General features: G+C 38.8%; 1 long non-coding RNA gene across 1 annotated transcript; it reads left to right on the forward strand.

The window, feature by feature from the left end:
* The first annotated feature begins 249 nt into the window (after positions 1-249).
* On the forward strand, positions 250-2,113 carry LOC133258082 (uncharacterized). The gene is made up of 2 exons (XR_009739804.1): positions 250-445; positions 536-2,113. It is a non-coding gene; the product is annotated as an uncharacterized LOC133258082 (long non-coding RNA).
* Positions 2,114-15,837: the final 13,724 nt, after the last annotated feature.

The raw sequence follows: 15,837 nt of genomic DNA on the forward strand, positions 1-15,837 counted from the left end.
AGGCTAGAATACTGGAGTGGGTTGTCATTTCCTCCTCCAGGGGATCTTCCCAACCCAGGGATTGAACCTGCGTCTCTTATGGCTCCTGCATTGCATGCAGATTCTTTATTGCTGAGCCACTGGAGAAGCCTCTTGAGTCATTTCAGAGAACATTTAAAATACTCTAGGACCTGGCCCCCATCCTTAGATTTGGCTGAATTGGCCCCAGACATTCAGTATTGTTGAAACAGAAGATTCTAATGAGCTGAAACAAACTGCAGTACTCAAATAGATGCTACCAAGCACCTGAGATAAACATTTTACCTCATTCAGACATGAAATGGAGTGGTGTGTGTGTTATGCAGTCTAAGTCACCTCAGTCATGTCTGACTTTGCGATGCCATGGACATCTGTCCACTAAGTTCTGCCTTAAGACCTAAAAAAAGGGAGCTGAGTTGCCATCCAGGTAAGAATATCTGGAGGAGGGTTCCTCCTCCAGGGAATCTTCCCAACCCAGGAATCAAACCTGTGTCTCTTATGTCTCCTGTATTGGCAGGCTGGCTCTCTACCACTAGTGTCACCTGGGAAGCCCAGATGGAGTGGTTCCTGGCAGCAAATTCAAGGGGAAAACATGTTACATGGCTTCCATTTTCCGGATGAAGTATACTAAACGCTTCTTTATTTTTTTTAAATTACTATTATTGTTTTTTTCTTTTTATTTTAATTGAAGGCTAATTACTTTACAATATTTAGAGGAGACGTATTTCTGGAGTAAAATTTAAGGTTGAATTTTCCTGGATTGACCCTTGTGTGAAGTCCTGAGCAGTGATTTATGGCTTTAATCAAAGTATTTCAATAGACACATATTATATGCCATGATGCTCAAATGAATACTTCTTATAAAGACTTGTCAGAGATGCAGAAGATCAGTTCAGTTCAATTCATTCTCTCAGTTGTGTCTGAGTCTTTATGACCCCATGGACTGCAGCAAGCCAGGCTTCCCTGTACAACACTAACTCCTGGAGCTTGCTCAAACTCATGTCCATAGACTCGGTGATGCCATCCAACCATTTCATCCTCTGTAATCCCCTTCTCCTCCTGCCTTCAATCTATCCAAGCATCAGGGTCTTTTACCAATGAGTCAGTTCTTCACATCAGGTGGCCAAAGTATTGGAGTTTCAGCTTCAGTGTCAGTCCTTCCAATGAATATTTAGGACTGGATGGACTGGTTGGATCTCCTTGCATTCCAAGGGACTCTCAAGAGTTTTCTCCAACACCACAATTTAATAGAAGCATCAATTCTTTGGCACTCAGCTTTCAGCTAAAATGGGTCTGTGAAGGAGATTTTGGCTAGGTAAAGAAGCAAGGAGACCTGAGAGAGGAAAGTCACTTATTATTAACCTAATTTATTAATAGATATAACTCAGTTACCCCATTAGAATTAGTTTGCATCTCTGGCTCGAGAAATCATTGAGTGGCCAGGAATATTCCTGAAGCCTGATTTGCACCGGTGTCTCAGCCTTCCATGAAAAGGTAATATGAAGATCTATCTCAGCTTTGGCCTAGTTCCTTAGTTATCTTAAGTGACTTGCCTGGGGGTCATCCTGATAAAAGTTGAGGAAGCAACTTGAAGAGAAAAGGCTACTTGGAGACTTGAAGGCTAAGGACCTGAGTTCTGCCTTAAGACCTAAATAAAAGGGAGCTGAGTTACCATCCAAAAGTGTGACACAAAAGCAGCACATGTGCACCAGAGCATGTGGATCTTGTAGCTAATGTAGAGTACCTGCTTTATGAGTACCAGAAGGAGAATTCAGTCATGAAAGAGCTCCCAATCAGCACTTGATAAAGGTTCAAAATATCTGAGTTGAGGCAGACTCTCGCACATGTATGCTGACATCATTAAGGTCCTCAAGTTCTGTCCCTAAACACCCCTCTTTGTTGCCTAGTTACAGTTGGTTCATCTCTGTTCATCAGTTTGAGTCCTCCTTGAATTTTGGGGTTAGAGGCACCTAACCCCACTGGACTTCATGGTAGGAAACTGTTAATGAAGAATAAGAAAAAGGAATCAATAATTTCCACCACTGTGGGGATTCATATTCTGAGTCCTCTTCTTTCTAGCTAAAAGTTTGTAAAGGTGAGTTATTTAACTCTTTTTGTACCTCACTTCACTCATCAACAAAGTGAAGATAATTATATGAAATTGGTCATGTTGGTAAAAGAATTATGTATACCTGTGGCGGATTCATTTTGATATTTGGCAAAACTAATACAATTATGTAAAGTTTAAAAATAAAATAAAATTTAAAAAAAAATGAGATAATGCTTGCCCAGGTCATTATATAGTTCCTGAGACAAAGCAATAATTTGATAAAAATTAACTATTTTTGTGGTCATCACTCATGATGACTATCATCATCATCCCCTGAGTGAAATACAAAGTTTTCCCAGGTAGGCAAGACAATAAGATAGACATCTATTTCTGGAGTGTCAATTTTACTATAAGACTGAAGAGTTGGATTGGAGAGAGAAACATTTTTTATTAAAACAAATATGAACATACTTTGAAATAAATTTCAAAAATCCCAAGGATATTTAGGCTAAAATATGAGTAATCTGTGCTCGCAAAATGTCATAAATCTGTGCAACTTAATGTAAGTCTCAAGACCTCAGAGGTCACATATCCGCTCTTTTCTGCCGTCAATGGAAATTTTCTGGAAATTTTGGAAAGTGTGATGGTGTAGTGGAACTCTATGATCAGCTGCATCTTAAGTAGTTCCTTTCCCTAGAAGAGTTAAACATCACTGCAATTCCCACTGGACTTTATACTGCACTGTGAGTTCCCAGTGAATGTGGGGTTGGTGTGGTGCTTGAGGAATCAAGTCAAGAGGCAAATAAACAAATAGGCACACACACATACACACAAAACCCTGGATGCTGTAGGGAGACAGGTGCTGAAGTTCTAAGAACAGCTGGGAGAAGGAAGATACCACCTAGTCCTGGTGCTGGCTGCGAGGGCAGCATCTCTTACCTGATGCCCAGGGTTGCTTCGTGAAGCAGCGTACAGAGTTAATCCTGAGTACTGGGACTTGCGGGATTCTCCATGCCTCTCTGTTACCTCAGCATGAGTCTTTTGAAAGAAATGTGTGTGTGTGTTTGCCCACATGCACACACACACGCCCAAGGGAGAGAACCAGGAAAAAAGTTAAAATTAGATTGGGATTTGTGAGAAGTGATATTTTTTCTTAATCATCATCGAGAAGAACTAACAGCATCTGTGGTGCATCCCAGTGGGACTGAGTGCCTGGGAATTCAGAGGGGACCCTGGAACACAGTGAAAGGGAATAATAGGAAGTAGGCAAGCAGTGTTGGTGTCCAAGGCAAGAGGGCTTAAGGAAGGACTAACGGAAGCCAGAATTAGCCATCTCTCTCAACTCTCATATATTATTCAGATTCTTTTGAGTCATGATGGAAGACTTAATAAAAATCAGAATTTGCCTCCATGATATTTTGTGGACTTTAATTTTTTTCAGATATTTGGTGGAATTGAATCATATTAATACTTCTTAATTTGATAGAGTAGGTATCCCATGTAGACTGAAGGAGGGCCACATTGCACGTGCGTGCTCAGTTACCTCACTGAGTGGATGTCAGATTTAATCCTTTAGTTGTAACCTATAGGAGGATCTCTTTCCTGTTGGGTTTGGTTTGAAGTGGAGCTTTCAGGTGGGGCCATCAGAAATTTGCACTTCTTAAGTACTTGAAATCATGCATGATATAGTCTTTTAAAAACACTGATGTAGCAGGAGCTGGTTCAAAGGACTCATATGCCTCTCTTGAGTGCTGCTATTCAAGCAGTTACATTTTTAGTTGCTTATGGCATCAGAATATGGATTATGAGACTATTATAATACAGTAGAAAATACATATATATGTATATGCATTGAAGATGCATATATAAGGATTCAAGTTGCATTTTCTTACTTATATTGGCAAGAGAACCTAGTAATAAAGAGGTTAAAACCTTGTTTTAAGTTTAGTTACATAAAATGGATTAAAGTTTTATAATTTTTCTAAAATTGAATGGAAAAAATTAAAGTCCACAAAATATCACCAAGGCAAATTCTGATTTTTATTAAGCTTTGCTGTTTTGACTCAAAAGAATCTGAATAATATCCTGTTATAACAGGGGATTGCAATGAATGTCTGAAATGAAGCAGGTAAACAATTTTGGCTCAAGTATACTTAAGGCAGCTAGACGAAATATGAAATCCTGTAGCCTAAAGCTTAAAGTGTGGGTCTCCTAATAGGAAACATATAACTAATAATTTCATCCAAAATCAGAATACACTGAAACTTGATAGAAAAAAGGATAAAAATGTTTTCACAGGAAAGGGGATATTGCAAGGAAACTTCTGTTTTACCTCATTTTCAGCAACTTTGCTCACTGAGTCACTGTCATGAGAGCTTGAGGCCAGCTCCTCTGATATCATTCTTCTTTTTATATTTTACATATGATGCAGACTAGTCAAACAGATTACAACTCAATTTCTTTGAATCAGGCTGCTATGACAGATTAATCATGCTGAGTAATAGACTTGAATTCTTAAACAATGACGCTAATGCTTATCATTGCATCTGACAAATTGGCTTATTTCCATTAATGATTGAAGAAAGAGTGGACTTAAAGCCATAATGCTGTAAAATGGGCTCATAAAGAATTTGAAGTTAGACAAAATGCTTTAAAATGTTTTACCTTCTCAAAATACAATTTAAAAAATTTCCATGTGAACATCTTTTTGGGGGTTGAAGGGGTATATGTGGATAGTTAGCATTATCTGTCTCTTTTCATTCAGAAGGTTGGTAGATCTTTGTGGGAATTGTTCTTTTGCAGATTTTCAAGAGTCATAATCTTTAAGAATCTGTACCTGGAATATCTATGAGCCCACATGCTGTGCTTGCTCCTAGATGGTTTGTTCAGGATTTGTCCCCTACATTAGTTAATGTCTCTTAAATATATTCCACATGAAAAATTTCCTATAATTTAGGCCCCATGGAAACTTTTTTCTTGATTAAAATATTTTTGTTTTCTGATTTTGGAAAATGATGTTTTGACATGTCAGCCTGCTCATAATCAATTACATTCATTCATAGAAAAGATATATGAATAAATCTGGGTTTATTTTTTGTCTTTTTCATATATTTGATATATTCTTAATTCTAAATGATCAACTTCTTTAACCTGCCTTCTATGTTTTGGACTACCTCAAATCTCATATGGAAATAAAGTTGCTGTAAGTAGAATATCCATGACTTTTGGAATCCATGTCAAAGTGTGGCTGGGTTATCCCAAAGTTTTAACTCTATTTAATCAAGACATAGTAAAGCTATAGTGTTTTTACAAATAAATAAGTATTTATAGGAATAAGACCTTTTAGTATTTGCTGTCCTCAAAGAAGTTTTTAGGATAACCAGGCTGGGCCAAGTCATATTCTTACTATACCTTTTCTCTGTCACAACAAAATTCAATAAACTCACCAATGCTAAGTATTATATTCTTTCTAACAATGGTGCCTTATTACAAGGAAATTCTAGGGACAACATCTATATTCACAGTCTAACACACACCCTAAGTATATCTTCGCAGACTAGTGAAGAAGTTACTTTAAGATTCAAGGGTTTTAACTTCTCCAGTTATCTCCATACGTTGTTTTCTGTCTGATACTTTTATTTGGTAACTTAATTAAATGGGTCTCCAGAGGTTCATAGCAATGCAAATGATTCCTGCTTATGGCAACACAAATGAATTTTGTCTGGTAGAGGAGATATGATTTTTAATATCTTTAATTTCTGCTGGACCCTCTTTGCTATTTGAGAGGTCTTTTAAAAAAAAAAGTTTAATTGAATTTATTACAATCTTTCATCTGTTTTATGCTTTAATTTTTTTGGCTATGAGGCATGTGGGATCTTAGGTCCTAGATCGGGAATCGACCCCCCACCCTCTGCATTGAAAGACAAAGTCTTAACCACTGGGCAACCAAGGAAGTCCCTGAAATATGTTATATTCAATGTCAACTCATAACTCTTGGAGTCAATGTGAATGCCAGAAAAGCTGGTCTGAGAGTGGTTAAGACCAGCTCCAAGTCCTGGTGGCTCAGTGGTAAAGAATCTGCCTGCAATGAAGGAAACTGCCAGCAAGGCAGGAGATGTGGATTTGATCCCTGGGTCAGGAAGATCCTCTGGAGAAGGAAATGGCAGCCCATTCCAATATCCTTGCCGGGGAAATCCCATGGACAGAGGAGCCTGATAGGCTACAGTTCATAGGGTCGCAAGAGACAGACATGACTTAGCGACCAAACCACCATCTCTAAGTCAATCGGTGGAGACTGGAGGTAATGATGGGTGGAGAAAGAGGCTGCTTTCTGATATACATATGACTGCCTCTTTGCTGTGTCTGTTTAATCTCCCGCAACGGTGAACATGCTGAAGAGCCAGCCTTCTGGAAGAGGACAGTGATGTTATCTCCCAGGCAAAGTTGAAAAGAGAATAAACAACAGATTCCTCTTCATTAAAGTACGTCATCCAGCAGATTTTTTGCACGTAAGAGTTTACCAGAGAAAATCTGGAACCACTAAACTCTACTTGCTCAATCAGGACCATGTAATCATAACATTTAGCTCTTTGGAAGACAGAAGAAGCAAGATGAGGAATAATTTAAATCAGCCAAAGTCCCTCTAAGTGACAGATGCACCATTCAGTCCAGAAGTCAGTAGGGTTGGTCAGTTTTTAAGTCTGTAACTCAGTTAAGTTTGATAAACATGAAAATACTATGTTTTCTCCAGTTGTATGAGAAAGGAGATAAGCTGAATTTTCTCAGGCATTTCTCATTCTTTCAAAGGCTCCCTGAGATATAATGAAAATCCTGGGAAAGTAGTGACTATACTAAAAAAAAAACATGACACATTGTTAGGCTCTTTGACAAAATCATTTCTGTGATTATTTGTCCTTTTGTTTGAGGATAAACAAATAATCAAGAAATACTTTAGAGAGAACTGTTAGATACATTTAAGGCTTCCCAAGTGGCTCAGTGGTAAAGAACCCATTTGCCAGTGCAGGAGATGTAGGAGACGTGGGTTCTATCCCAGGATCGGGAAGATCCCCTGGAGGAGGAAACAACAACCCACAACCCACAACAAAGAGTCGGACACAACTGAGCATGCACACATGTTAGATACATTAACCTTGGAGATTTTCAGAGAAAATCAAGGGCAGATTCTTCCAGACCAGTTAGACGGACTTCATGAAGTGCTTAGCAAATGAGAAGTTTTTGGAAAAGTGAACTTGAAAGTCTGATTGATAGATGGCTATTTGTTGCCTCTCCTTCCCTGGTAAACTTTCAACTATCTGCTCTGTTGTCTCATAAGATTTAAATATTCTTTTGATGGAAACAGATAAACATTGAAATGAATAGATGAAAGGCAGAACTCTGTTACCTGCAGCTCCAAAGGAGAGAAGGCTGTTCAGCAGGGCAATCTCAGGGGTTGCAACTGGGTAACAGTTAGCTGGAGCTATGGGGAGAAATTATTAGTGCAAGGGGGTGAGGTTATCTTGGATTCTGGGCTCCCTATGAACTGGCTAATTTGAATAGTTTCAGGTCCAGGACAGAGGAGCTGTTTCTGGTTGTTGTGTATCTGGCCCTGGTGATTAGGGCTGTCTTCTTCTAGTAGCCCCAAGTGTGAAAGCCTAGAAGGGACATGGTTGGAGACTTAATCAATTGTTCAAAGAAAGAGAACTGATGGGCCTCTAACTAGCCAGGACCTCAATAGCCAGGTCAAGATAGTGTTTTAAAACCCAACTATATTCCATTCATACCCACCATTGTGCTTGGACTTCAAAGGACTTATGGTGTAGAGCAGATGAGTGAGAAGATGTGCTGCTATTGAAGAAACATCCTCCAGAAGAGGAGGATGATTTCCGAGGATCAAATTCCCAGGTGTATACAATAGTTGTACAAGGTGCCTAATAAGGAGAAAAAAGGTATCATAATTACTTCTGGCTTGGAAATTCTGGGTGAGCTTCTGCAGTCTAAATTCCTCTATAGACTTTACTAGTTCCATGTGAATGTCTGCTTCTTACTAAAAAAAACAAAAAACAAAAAACAAAAAAACTTTATGGAGATGTAATTTACATAAAATTTATCTGATTTAAATATACAATTTAATGATTTTTTAGTAAAGTTACAGAATTTTGTAACCATTGCCACAATCCATTTTTAGAACATTTTTATTATGCAAGGAAGAACCCTGTGCCTATGTGCCATCCATCTCCTTTCCCAACCCCAGCCCTGTGTGCTAAGTGGGCTAAGTCACTTCAGTTGTGTCTGACTCTTTGTGACATTACAGACTGTAGCCTGCAGGCTCCTCTGTCCATGGGAATTCTCCAAGCAAGAATACTGGAGTGGGTTGCCACGCCCTCCTCCAGGGGATCTTCCCAACCCAGGGATTGAACCCAAGTCTTGGTTGTCTCCTGCATTAGCAGGTGGATACTTTACCACTAGCACCACCTGGGGAAGCCCAACTCCAGCCCTATACAAAAAGCTCTAATCTGCTTTTTGCCTGTGTAGATTTGCCTTTTCTGGACATTTCATAGAAATGAAATTATACAATAAGTTGTCTTTAGATCTGGGTTTTGACTTAGCATGTTTTTGAGGTTCATCCATGATTTAACCTAGCACTTTATGTTCCCTTTAATAGAGGAACAGAATTCCATTGTATGGCCATACCACATTTTGTTTATTCATTCACCAGTTGACGAACTTTGAGGCTGTTTCCAGTGTGGGGACCTAACAAACAAGGTTGCTCGCAATGCTGCATAAAGTCTCTATGTGGACTTATGTTCATTTCTCTTGGGCAGATACCTGGGAGTAGAATTACTTCATCATATGATACATTTCTGTACACTTTTTGAGAAACTGCCAAATGGTTTTCCAAAGTGGCTGCATTATTTTATGTTCCCATCAGCAATGTTTGAGAGTTCCAGTTTCTCCACATCTCCACCATCACTTGTTATTTATTGTTTGCTCTTTTGATTATAACCATTCTAGTGGATGTGTGTGAACATTTACTTCTTGGTCTTGGTGTTGGAGGTTGAAGGGAGCAAAAAGTGCCAACTGAACTGAGAAAGTATCTTGAGACAGAAAAATGAGGCAGCAAGCTCCATATGAGCAAATGGGTCAGTTTGTGATAGGGTAATTTACGCACAGGGCGGGGTCCGGCAAATGATGATCTGAAAGCATTTGCAGCTGTACTCAGACCTCTAAGGAGTCATTTGGGACCATTTTATCATTAACTCAGGGAAGGGGGGTTTGTGCTTGGATGTAGGATGTGCATTCCTGAGTCAAGATTTGTGAATAGTGACTAGTCTCATAGTTGCCAAGAAAACACCAAGAAAGGTCTTCATCATTGTTTGGAGACTAACAGAGCATAGAGGCCACCTGGCCCTAACAATTATTAGACAATATTAACTACAAAGCCCTTGATGACAGGGAAGAGATTTACTACACAGCACAGTCCTAGGTAGTAGGGTCAGTGAAAGGACAGGAAGAGTTGAATGGGCCCAACATGGCATTGGTTATACTAACAATCCTACAACTGGTTTGATAGTGTGTTTGAAATGCATCTTTACCCCAAAAGACTCTTCTATTCTATGTGGTGAAGATATTACCTCTGTCTTGGAGCTTACTTCCCAAGCTTAAGGGGAGGCATTCAATTCCCTTTTATTAGGACTCAGGGATCCAGGAAATGGGTTTGTACCTGTGTTCTTTTCTTGTTAGTCCCAGAATGCATGAAGGATATTTCTGTACTGATTCCCTAACCAGAAAGTCATGAAAAGGTATGATAAATGAAAAGTGAGTGCTTATTTCAAGCTTCATCTGCGGTAAATGATTCTATGGTGATAAATACCTCAGAATTAATTGCTGTGGTCCTATCATCCTTGGTTAATTGCAAGCACATAGCTGAAATACTTTGGAGTGAGAGATGGCAGACCTAACCCAGATTATCTGTGTTTCAAAATAGATTTGTTTATGGGGGAGGAAGTTGATACAATGATATGAAGTTTGGATGAGGACTCAGAAGACAGATTATTATTAGTCCTCAAAGTGAAAGTGAAAGTGGAAGTCAGTCGTGTCCGACTCTTTGTGACCCCATGGACTATACAGTCCTTGGAATTCTCCAGGCCAGAATACTGGAATGGGTGGCCTTCCCTTTCTCCAAGGGATATTCCCAACCCAGGGATTGAAGCCAGGTCTCCCACACATTGCAGGTAGATTCTTTACCAACAGAGCTATCAGGGAATCACTGATTACTGGGCCTTGAGCAGGGTTCTGAGACATAGTTACATTATCCATAGAATGGAAATGGTAAAATAATCAGAGGATTTAAAACTTAAAAAAAAAAATTAAGTTCTCTTTTATCTAGAAACCTAAGGTATTAACCAGAAATAAGAGGGTTCACTTCAATTTGGAATGGGATGAGATGCTAAGCTCCTAATTTTTTGCTTTCTTTGGTGGTTCCTTATCTCTCTCTCTCTCTCTTTGGGTAGCAATATTAACAGATCTCTAGGAATGTGCAGTAAGGAAATCACTGACAATATCATCTGTGAAATTCCTGCTCAGTAACTAGGAATTGATCAGTATATAGCTTTTCAATTCTAGGAAAATTTCTTCTGATGCATTGTATAGATTTTGCTGCTGTTCAGTTGCTAAGTCATGTCCAGCTCTTTGCAACCCCATGGACTGCAGCATGCCAGGCTCCATTGGGTTCTACAGGCAAAAATACTGGCTACCATTTCCTTCTCCAGGGGATCTTCCTGGATTAGAGATCAAATCTGCATCTCTTGCATTGGTAGGGGGATTCTTTACCACTTAGCCACCAGTGGAGCCCATAGATCCTCAGTGGTATAGATTTTACCTCTGTGAATAAGCAATTGGCATTAAAGATGCTCAAAACAACTTATTTATAACATTTTACATGAAACTCATAAGCTCAAAACAATGCATTCAGACTATTTTACATAAAATTTGAAGAATATCAGTTCAGTTCAGTCAGTCAGTTGTGTTCGACTCTTTTCGACCCCATGGACTGCAGCATGCCAGGCTTCCCTGTCCATCACCAACTCCCAGAGCCTACTCAAACTCATGTCCTTTGAGTCGGTGATGCCATCCAACCATCTCATCCTCTGTTGTCCCCTTCTCAGGGACCAGGTCAATTATCCATAATCTAATGATTAAAATGCAAAAGAAATAGGAAGGTTCACTTTCATAATTTTGCCCTTCTTAGACTTCCCTGGTGGCTCAGATGGTAAAGCGTCTGCCTACCATGTGGGAGACCTGGGTTCAATCTCTGGGTTGGGAAGATCTCCTGGAGAAGAAAATGGCAACCCACTCCAGTATTCTTGCTTGGAAAACCCCATGGAGAGAAGAACCTGGTAGGCTACAGTCCAAGGGGTCCCAAAGAGTCAGACATGACTGAGTTACTTCACTCACTTTGATGAACTTTTAAATTCAATTTTTTAAAATTTTACTATATAGTTATTACCGTCTTGATTTTTAATTTAAAAAATTTAGAAGAATATGACATACTATGTGGGCATCGCCTCATGTCTTTCTACATACACATGTTTTAAAAAATCTGTCCATTCATCTAAGCAATTATTGGAAACAGCAGTTCATAAGTAGAAGATGGTATGATCTACCGGAAAGACACAGGACAGGGAGTCAGGGGACCTGAGTACTCAGTCTCGCTCTATGTCCAGCCATCTGTGTAATCCTGGGCAACAGCAGTCAACAAATACTTGGTGAACAAATGGATTGACTCAGCCAATATTTGTTGCATGTCCACCATGTTCCAGGCACTGCTCTATGTCCTAGGGTTAGAGCAGTGAACCAAAGAAACCCTGCCCCTGTGGAGCTGTGATTCCAATTGAGAAAAGGAGACAACAAAACAAATAAATTTATAGGGTGGCAGATCTGATAAGCACTGTCATGGGGAAAAATAAAGCAGAGAAATAAGAAGCTATAGATTGAATGTTTGGGTCCCGTCAAAATTCATATGATGAAACTTAATCATCAATGTGATGGTATGTGGAAGTGAGAACTTCGGGAGGTGATTAGGTCATGAGAATGGAGCTTTCATGAGTGGGGTTAATGCCCTTCTAATAGAGGCCCCAGAGAGCTCCCTTGCCCCTTCTGTCATGTGAGGACAGAGAGAAGACAGGCATCTGTGAACCAGGAAGAGGGCTCTCACCAAATATCAAATCTGCTGGCTTTGATCTGGGACTTCCCAGTTCCAGAACTGATAGAGGAGGTTGCTACTGAGGGAAAGGAAAGGACTTTGTTTTCTCATACAGGGCTGGGTTTTAAAAATACTCTGTGGAGTTGGAGGTGGGAAGTCTCTCTGTGAATGCTCACACATATGTGTGTGTGTGCACGTGCACACGCACCTGCATACGTGATGGGGTAAAAGCAGGGTGAGGTAAGTGGTTAGGAAAATTGCCCTCTGTCTCCACTTGCAAGTACCACAGTTTAAAAGGCATGACTATGTGCAGATCCTGGCTGTGAGTGGCAGTTAATAGCTGCATGAGGCCTCTGTCACATGCACATGGGATAGAAGGGGCATGTCTCTTCACATCTACTATCTGTCAGCTCCCTGTGTGTGCCACATATTTATCACCAGTCCCTGAACAGGAAGAACAGGCAGCATTGTATTTCCCCTTGTGGTTTCATGCTATGGGTGGTCTTACTTCCTACCCCTACTTTTGGCACTGTTGATTTCTTAGGAACCACACGATTTGGAAAAACAAATCCTTTTGACTGATTCATGACTCTTTTTCCAAGTAATAGAGCTGAAGGTAGATGCTAGATAATTGCACATAAGTGCTTTTTAAGAGATTTTACCATTTGGGATGAACATTCAAGACAAGAAAATCAGGCTATTCCTCTTACTGTCCCTAAATGGTGGACTGTATCACACGGAACTCACCATGACATATGGAGGAGGGCATGGCAACCCACTCCTGTACTCTTGCCTGGAGAATCCCATGCACAGAGAAGCCTGGTGTGCTATGGTCCACAGGGTTGCAAAGAGTTGAACACGACTGAAGCAACAGCACACATGCACATCATGACACACAGTGGTGGGTTTTTTGGATTGACACTAGCCTCATTGATTTGTTCTCAATTACTCCTGTGAGTTGAATAACATACAATGTTTTTTTTTTTTTAGGATGTATTAGTGTACATATATTTATTATTCTATTTGTTATGCCTTGATCTATTGACACTGATTCACAACAGATTGAAAACTTAAAGCTGAATTTCAAAAATGACTTTTCAAGCAATAGGCCTGGAAACAAGGTGACTTTTTGGTTTATATTTTCTTGGTAAAGGCAAACTTAAAATGTCTTTTTGGAAAGAGTACATGTTTGTTAAGATGTCTGGCTGGGTAAGTGGGATTTATAAAGAGGCAAAGGAAGGAGAAGTAATAATAAACTTCCAAGAAAACTATAATTTCAATTCAAGCTGCTGTCCAATATTTATAGAAAGCAATTAAGTAATTTTCTCATGTAATAATCTCAACAAAGTCCTGTTGTCCCCATCATGGTTTATTACGTATAAAGAAGATTTTTTGTAGAATTTATGTATTGAATATCATCTGTTTCAGCATTCCAAATTGTATTTTGTAGATATACAATTATGTATGTCTAAATAACAGCTTTTTAGAAGTCAAGGAGAAAATAGTGACTTGAACCAAGATTAATCAAAAGAGTTGTTTCTAATATAAAAGAGATGGGAATGCCAGACCACCTAACCTGCCTCCTGAGAAATCTGTGTGCAGGTAAAGAAGCAACAGTTAGCATTGGACATGGAACAACAGAGTGGTTCCAAATCAGGAAAGGAGTATGTCAAGGCTGTATATTGTCACCCTATTTATTTAACTCATATGCAGAGTATATCATGAGAAATGCTGGGAGGGATGAAGCACAAGCTGGAATCAAGATTGCTGGGAGAAATATCAATAACCTCAGATATGCAGATGACACCACCCTTATGGCAGAAAGCAAAGAAGAACTAAAGAGCTTCTTGATGAAAATGAAAGAGGAGAGTGAAAAAGTTGGCTTAAAGCTCAACATTCAGAAAACTAATTTTATTGATTTGATTTTTCTCCCTTTGTTTCTTGATGAGTCTGGCTAATGGTTTGTCAATTTTATTTATCCTTTCAAAGAACCAGCTTTTGGCTTTGTTGGTTTTTGCTATGGTCTCTTTTGTTTCTTTTGCATTTATTTCTGCCCTAATTTTTAAGATTTCTTTCCTTCTACTAACCCCGGGGTTCTTCATTTCTTCCTTTTCTAGTTGGTTTAGATATAGAGTTAGGTTATTTATTTGACTTTTTTCTTGTTTCTTGAGGTATGCCTGTATTGCTATGAACCTTCCCATTAGCAGAGGAAGATAAACTTTCAAACTCATTCTATGAGGCCACCATCACCCTAATACCAAAACCTGATAAAGATGCCACAAAAAAAGAAAACTACAGGCCAATATCACTGATGAACATACATGCAAAAATCCTTAACTAAATTCTAGCAAACAGAATCCAGCAACATATTTAAAAGATCATACATCATGATCAAGTGGGCTTTATCCCAGGGATGCAAGGATTCTTCAATATTCTCAAATCAATCAATGTAATACACCACATTAACAAATTAAAAAATAAAAACCATATGATTATCTCAATAGATGCAGAGAAAGCCTTTGACAAAATTCAACATCCATTTTTGATAAAAATCCTCCAGAAAGCAGGAATAGAAGAAACATACCTCAACATAATAAAAGCTATATATGACAAACCCACAGCAAACATTATCTTCAATGGTGAAAAATTCAAAGCATTTCCCCTAAAATCAGGAACAAGACTAGGGTGCCCACTTTCACCACTACTTTTCAACATAGTTTTGGAAGTTTTGGCCATAGCAATCAGAGCAAAAAAAGAAATAAAAGGAATCCAAAATGGAAAATAAGAAGTAAAACTCTCACTGTTTGCAGATGACATGATCCTCTACATAGAAAACCCTAAAGACTCCACCAGGAAATTACTAGAGCTAATCAATGAATATAGCAAAGTTGCAGGATATAAAATCAACACACAGAAATCACTTGCATTTCTATACAATAATAATGAGAAAATAGAAAGAGAAATTAAGGAAACAATTCCATTCACCATTGCAATGAAAATAATAAAATACTAGGAATATATCTACCTAAAGAAACAAAAGACCTATATATAGAAAACTATAGAACACTGGTGAAAGAAATCAAAGAGGACACAAATAGATGGAGAAATATACCATGTTCATGGATTGGAAGAATCAATATAGTGAAAATGAGTATACTACCCAAAGCAATCTATAGATTCAATGCAATCCCTATCAAGCTACCAATGATATTTTTCACAGAGCTAGAACAAATAATTTCACAATTTATATGGAAATACAAAAAACTTCAAATAGCCAAAACAATCTTGAGAAAGAAGAATGGAACTGGAGGAATCAACCTGACTTCAGGCTCTACTACAAAGCCATAGTCATCAAGACAGTATGGTACTGGAACAAGACAGAAATATAGATCAATGGAACAAAATAGAAAGCCCAGAGATAAATCCATGCACCTATGTACACCTTATCTTTGACAAAGGAGGCAAGAATATAAAATGGAGCAAAGACAATCTCTTTAACAAGTGGTGCTGGGAAAACTGGTCAACCACTTGTAAAAGAATGAAACTAGAACACTTTCTAACACCATAC

The sequence above is a fragment of the Bos javanicus genome, chromosome 12, assembly GCF_032452875.1.
Source record: "Bos javanicus breed banteng chromosome 12, ARS-OSU_banteng_1.0, whole genome shotgun sequence".
Taxonomy (NCBI): domain Eukaryota; kingdom Metazoa; phylum Chordata; class Mammalia; order Artiodactyla; family Bovidae; genus Bos; species Bos javanicus.